This window comes from Squalius cephalus, assembly GCF_949319135.1.
Source record: "Squalius cephalus genome assembly, chromosome: 20".
In the NCBI taxonomy this organism is placed as follows: Eukaryota; Metazoa; Chordata; class Actinopteri; order Cypriniformes; family Leuciscidae; genus Squalius; species Squalius cephalus.
Window position 1 is genome coordinate 1352663 of NC_137141.1, and position 7843 is coordinate 1360505.

The following is a 7843-nucleotide window of genomic DNA, read 5'->3' on the forward strand; positions in this document are numbered from 1 at the left end:
GCTGAGACAACAGATCTCTCCTGATAGGAATCTTCCAAGGGGACCCCTCCACCAGGGAGCTCAGCTCCTAAAAACCACATCTGGGATGGCCAGAATAGGGCTAACTAGAAGGAGGCGAATTCCACACTCCCTCACTCTGTAAAGGACAGCAGGGATTAGCTTGACCAGAGGGAATGCATACAGTCTCAAATCCGGCCACAGATGAGCGACGGCATCTATCCTCAGAGGTGTCGGATGAGACAGGGAGAACCAGAGGGGGCACTGCGTCGAGCCCTGCGACACAAAGAGGTCCACTACCTCGTCGAACATGCTCCAAATTACAGCCACTGTTTGGCGGTGCAACATCCACTTCCCCGACCTGAGCTTCTGTCTCAACAGGAGGTCTGCTGCAAAGTTCAAGTCTCCTGGAACGTGAACTGCTCTCAGTGAAAGAAACCTGTCTTGAGCCCAAAGGAGGAGGCGGACATGCCTGTCCAGGGTGTGCGACTGCTAGCCTCCCTGGCAATATACATGGGACACCACGCCATGTTGAATTATGCGATATGGTCCCTTCCACTTTGGGACAGGCTTAGCAGTAAAATTGCGTTGTGAACTGGATTGAGGGAAGTATCTGATCCATATACGATCCTTCTCCCAGAAGGTGACATCCCTTCTGTTCTTGTTATAACATCTCAATTGTCTCATTTGGGCTTTTTTGCAGTTTTCCATTCTTTTCTCTGTCATTGAGACAACTGATGAACGACATCATATGAAGGACCAGAGGGTGAAAGGTTGTGTCCATGCAACAATTTGTCCAACGACTGTGAAGTTTTCTGCCCAGATGGAGCTCAGCGGGTGACATTCCAATAGTCTCCTGAACTGTGGGATTAAGTGCAAAACGAAACTTAATCGGAAGGTAGTGGTCCCAACTTTTATGAATATCTTCCACAAAGGAAGCCATCATGCACTTCAGAGTACGGTTGACTCTTTACGTCATATTTGTCTGCGGGTGGTAAGCAGTGGTTAGCTTGTGTGTCACACTCCACTTCACACACAATTCAGTGAATAATGCAGATACAAATTGTGTTCCTCTGTCGGACAGGATGTAATCAGGCACACCTCATCGAGTCAACACTTCTCTTCGCAAGATTTCTGCAGTATTCTGAGCAGTGGCTTGGGCTATCGAGAAATATAGTCCACAAAGACGAGTAAATACTCATGTTGTTTTGTGCTTTTTGGCAGGGGGTCCATTACATCCACTCCTAGCCTTTCATTGGGTCGTGATGTAGTAATAGGTTGAAGTTTTCCTGCTGGTTTTTTGTTGTCACTTTTGAGAGTTTGACATTTTACACACCTTTTGGCATGTTTCTTGATCCACATGCTCGGCCAGTAAGCAACGTCTTGTATTCTTTTATATGTCTTGAAAATTCCAAGATGTCCACTCATGGGACTGGAATGGTAGTATTGGAGAATTTTGGGCACAAGGCTGCTGGGAATGACAACATGATAGTGGACTTGACTGTCGGTCAGGTGAGTGGTATGATACAATTTGTCTTCCAATACTACATATTGTTCCTTCTCTGTGAGTTCGTTCTTTGCAAGTGCCTAAAATATTTGACTGATTTCAGGATCATGATGTTGTTCATCCCAGATGTTTTCAGGGGTGATTAGAAACTCAGACTCCTCTTTTTGACTGGTGTACACACTACATCCAGGTATGTGATACATTTGTGAAAGAGCATCAAGTGCTACATTTAACTTTCCTTTCCTGTACTCCATCACAAAGTCAAACCTTTCCCATCTCATGCCCATCTCATGAGTCGGCTGGTTGTCTTTGTGGAACTCATCACTCACTGCAATGAGGAATGGTCCGTGATTACTCTGAACAGTCGGGGTTCTAAGTAATGCTGGCATTTTTATTTCCAGAGTGGCTATATTTATGCTGGTATATATTCTGCATTTGATATTTATTCATTTATATATTTATTGTGTAATTGGGCAGTTGTGGCCTAATGGTTAGAGAGTCAGACTTATAACCCGAAGGTCGCAGGTTTGAGTTTCAGTACTGCAGGAAATGTAGGTGTGGGAGTTGTTTGTTTGTTTGTTATTTATTTATATATTTATAATACAACTCACGTTGCCCAAAGTGCTTCACAGTCACAAGCTAAAAAACACAAGAAGATAGCAGAAATAAACATATCCACATCACATAAACACACAGACAATAACCCATTTAAAGAAGCTCTCCATTTGAATTTAAAAGATGTTGTTTTAACATAGCTTTGAACATGGGTAAGGATTTGGAAGATCGAATGGATTGAGGGAGGTCATTCCACAATTTAGGGCCTGCTCGAGAAAAGGCTCTGTCACCTCTGTGTTTATATTTTGTCCTGGTAGTGCAAAGCAGCTGTTGATTTTCTGATCTCAAGAATCTAGAGGGGGTGTAAATTGCCACCAAACCGGACAAATACACAGGAGCTAAATTGTGCAAGGCCTTAAAAACAATTACGAGGATCTTTTAAATAATTCTAATTCGTACTGGCAGCCACTTTAATGTAATTGGAGTCACCGATTCATATTTCTTTGCTGACTTTATCATTTTTGCTGCAACATTTTGCATTTTCTGTAAACGCATAAGTGCTCGAGCATCAACTCCATAGTAAAGAGAATTACAATAATCCATTCGAGAAAAGACTATGGACGTACTTGCTTTCTCAAAATCTGAACTATAGAAATGGTTTAGTTTTAGCTAACAGACGTAGATTAAGAAAACAAGATCTCACCACAGAACTAATTTGCCTGTCCAACTTTAAATCACTATCCAGAACAAATCCCAAATTTTTCACCCTAGATTTTACAAAACCAGTCAGAGAAGTTGCATTTAAGCACTGAAGTACATCATGCTTTCTAGGGCCAAACACAATAACATCGGTTTTATTTTCGTTAACCCCTTGCTCAGCAGGGATCACTGGTGATCCCGGATTTTTGTTGTTCAAAATTCATTACTCATCAAAACATTACACTCTTACTTGATCTGGACAAACTCAGCATCATAAGGAAGGTTTAAGGCTCCAGCTTCGATATTTGACCACTGTTTATGATTAAACTGGTTTGCAGTGAAATTAATTTCCTAATTTATGCCAGGAGTGCAAAATAATTAATCTGTAACGATCGTTATTTTGAATAGAAATCAAAACTCACACAACATTCATTCTCGTCTTCTCCGGTTTATTTGTGGTCAAATACATATAATAAACAGCATCCGCCAGGGTTATTAGTCCAATAGTGCGCATATTTGGAGAAAAATGATTAATTATCACATGTTAGAAAAATATTTTGGTCATACAGAATAAAAATCCTATTCATTTTCCACTGAATTATGCGATCTGAAGAGCTCAAACAGCGCACGGAGCTTGTTGTGTATCTCCTCTTCCTGATTTGCGTCAGATCTGACCTCGAAGCGTTATTATTCGCTGTACAGCTATCAATCATCTGACGTGCTTCAACGTGACCTCTTCTGCATGACTCGTCATGTGTGCACTTCCTGATTCTGTACATCCTTGATAAACAAAGCGAAAGTGACATTTCTTCACCGAAACAAGTAGCTAATAAATGCACGATACGAAGTATTTGTGTTTTGTGGGTGATTTTCGTGCGATTTGGGGTTTTCATATGAATAAAGAATGTTTACAGAATGCATATGCTAGGTAATGATAGCCCATAGCTTCATCTAAAATGCTAAATATAACAAATTTCAAAATCTTTTTATGATTTGAAACAATTTTAAACCGCGACCGGAATATGATACAAATACTCGATGGTGTTTTAAAATGAGCTTTAAAAAGGTAACGTAATATTAATAAATTAAATTGTGTCATGTAGCTTGAGGCTACCTGTTGTGCTAATGCACCTGCTGCAGGAGCTTTCTATTCCATACAATCATTTTTTTTTAAATAATTCGCATTTGAAAGTTCCATGAATAGTTTTTTGTTGTTTGTTTTCTAACAAGGCTTAAGTTAATAGGTTGATTATTCGTCTATAGGGGGTTACATTATTTGTAAATGGCCAAGCATTATGCCAGAAGAAAGGCTGTAATGGCTGAATTCAAACAAAAGAATAAGGATAAAAGAATAATGAAGATTAACCCTCTGGGATCTGGGGTGTTTTTGGGGTCCTTGAGATGTTCTGACATGCCCTGACATTTGTGCTTTTTTCAGTTGCTTATAAACATATTAATGGCAAAGGTGTAAATTCACTCTATATAGCACAAACAGGACTTCCATAATATGTGAGCCACATGTATGTACATGTTTTCATTTTTGAGAGAATAATGTTTATGCATGGTTATCGAAAAAACTAAAAATTAAAGTTTCTGAAATAAGGCCACAAAACACATACTAAATATGTGGCAATAAGACTTTTGACTAATGGATGTCATCGCCTAGTGTTTTTTCTTCAAAATGATATGAAAATCATCCTGCCTAATCATTCACATAAAACGATACATTGATTTTAGTTTTGTGAAACACTTTTAGTATGGAAAGCCAATATGCGGATGGGGCATAAACGCTCCAACAGCATCATGCATATTTAGTAGTTCACACCTGGTGAGACTACGTCCCTGCATACTTAATGAGCCATTCATTCAGGTGTGTCACCTATAGCTAACTTAAATATACAAGCTTCATAAAAATTATCATTCTAGGAGAAAATTTCAGATGGCATTTAGAGGCTTTTGCATCTGAACTCTTCATATATATACACACACATATATATATGCATGCACATACATACTTTATAATCTTTTCAAAACTAGTCAACGTCTTTCAAAACTAAAGTATACATTTTATCATACGTATTTCAAAGTAAAGGATTCATTAGTTAGTTGATGACTTTATTTTTGACAAAACACATACAGTATATATTCCTCATCTCAGTATAGCAATAGAGTTTGCTAAAAGCTGTTCATTCAATACAGCAGTATTTGAAAATCGATCATATTTTGTAAAATTACATTTATATTTGCATTTATGTCAAAACCTAGACACTTTTAAACATCAAAAGGACATTTATTAATATGTATTCGTGTCAAAATGACAAATAAACAGATTTTCCTATTCAATTTTGCATGGAAACGCTTCCAAGATGCTTGCGTGTCGCGTGAAAAATAGGCGTCGGTTCTATTTCTAGAATGCACGCGTTTTCCACGCGGCTCGTGCCGCGCCTGAGATGCGCGTCTCACACAGACAGTGTGCAAACTCTAAACTTTTAACATGGGAGCCGAAATAAAAACGGACACGCCACGCAGCTGAGACGCTTACGCCACGCATCCAGTGTTTCACCGGCCTTATCCAGCGGATGTGGGCGTTTCACAGGTTTGTATGGATCACCTCACATTTGCGTTTGAATAGCGCGGTCTCCGTAGGCGGAGTCACATTAAAACTTAATTAGCTGATATGAGAACGACTGACATCTCTCTCTTTACATACATATTATATAAACTGTGAATATTTGTTTTTTATAAAAATTACTTCATTTAAAAGAAGATAATTCAAGCTTCATGCCTGTGTGTCTGTATGCCTGTTTGACTGAGTATTCGCTGAGTTACAGTTCATTTTCGGACGCGTTTCAGAATTGACTTCACTGACGGAGAGTAGGCAGAACTCGCATCATGTTTATTTTTCTTTATTTGGCGAAAAGCACAACACTTTGTTTTTATTATGAGCATACACAAAAAAAATACACACTAAACAGGATCGATTGATGTATAATACAAGCATATAAGATAAAAATTATTTTTTATTTTTTATTTTTTTATTTGCACTCATACGGAAAAAAACGAGCATAACGCGCCGGCGCGATAGCCGACCCCAGGGGGTTAAGTCTCATACGGCAAATGTGTGAAAGGTTGGTCGATTTAAATGAAAAGAACATGAATGGGCCAGTTCTCCTCGCCAGACATTAGTCAGACACTGTAAATGGGTGTTTAGAGGGCAATAAACTATTTGATGAGAAACTTGTTTGCCTTCTCTGAAAATTCTCCAAATCCTCCCCTGACATGGTCTCACAATAGGCTTCATAAAATGCATAATTTTCGAGATGTCATCCTCAGACTTGAAATGAAGCATGACCACAATTGTGGCTACACTTTAGTTGTGGTTTTAAGTTGCTATCCTAAATTCAAATAATATTTTTATACATTTAATAAATATATTCTTAATATTTGTTGTTTTTGTTTTTATGTTTGAGCTTATATATCTCAATATTAATAACAGTCTGGTTAATTTTGAGTCTTGAACTGTAAACTCTCAAGTGTTGGCTTTCTAAATATATGTTGGTTATGTGTCTATTCAGAATGACTTATGAGCAGCAACCTTTTTATTTTGGGTATGTCATGTATGCAGCACTTGCCAAAATTGGGGGTGATGAGCAAGGGGATCTGTTATCTCAACAACATCCTCAAAACATCCTCAAAATGTTACATTTAAAATGTTCTAGCTTAGTTAACACGTCGCATTACAAGAATGTTTTATAAAAAACACTCCATCATCTCAGGTCTCAGTGATATCCTCAAATCATTTTACGAATGTTGATTTGATAATGTTCCTCCTCTGTTATTATGGAACATTGTGCCAATGTTTTACTGAGAAGATTATATAATCTGTTATCTCAACAACATCCTCAAAACATTTTACGAACGTTGATTTGATAATGTTCCTCCTCTGTTATTATGGAACATTGTGCCAATGTTTTACTGAGAAGATTATATAATCTGTTATCTCAACAACATCCTCAAAACATTTTACGAACGTTGATTTGATAATGTTCCTCCTCTGTTATTATGGAACATTGTGCCAATGTTTTACTGAGAACATTATATAATCTGTTATCTCAACAACATCCTCAAAACATCCTCAAAATGTTACAGTTAAAACGTTATATTTTAGTTTACATTTAACATTATAGGAACATTATTTGAAATGAGAAAACATCCTTAAAACATTCTTTGAACATTACATGCAAATGTTTTCTCTAAAGCATTAACCAAACTTGTAGGGAATGTTAGCCAAAGTTCCGAGAACGTTCCCTGCTAGCTGGGAATTTATTTTGTTTTCCTATTTTTTTTCTAAATGAAAGAGCTCTATTTTATTTTGGGGTATTTTCTAATGTAAGAGAAAATAATTCTGTGAATAGTGTGTTGCACAGTGATTGTGTAATAAACCTGCCAGCTGTTGTTTAAAAAAAAAAAAGGTTACGTCTCCTTGTGAGTCTTGTCAATTACTGCTCAGAGTCTAGGTAATAGATATCTATCATTCTAATTCAGGTTAGAGGTGCTACACAAGGCCGTCATATTAGGAATAATATTAGACTAGTCTTAGATATGATAGATTATAATCAATTTATTGATGATGATAGTTTTCTTTTATTGATTGATTTTTATAAAGCATTTGATATGGTGAATCACAATTTTATTTTCAAAGTTATTAAATTGTTAGGTTTTGGAGATGTATTTTTTGAAAGCAGTTAAAACATTGTACAGTGGATTTAATAGTTCTGTCAAACTTGCTTATGGTACTTCACAAATGTTTGATATTCATCGTAGCATTAGGCAAGGATGCCCCCTCTCTCATGTTTTACTTTTGTTAGTCACCCAGGTTTGGGCAACCCTTACGAAAAAGAAGTTTATTCAAGTGTGCTATTAGTACACTTCTTTTCAACTAAAAATTAGAAAGTTTACTTTCAGTCTACATTTTATGTACTTCTCAGAAATATACTTAAAATTACACTTCAGTGTTCTTGACTTATACTGAGAGAAAAGCCCAAGTATATTTGGCCTGTACTTGTACTCTTTTGATCGAGATAT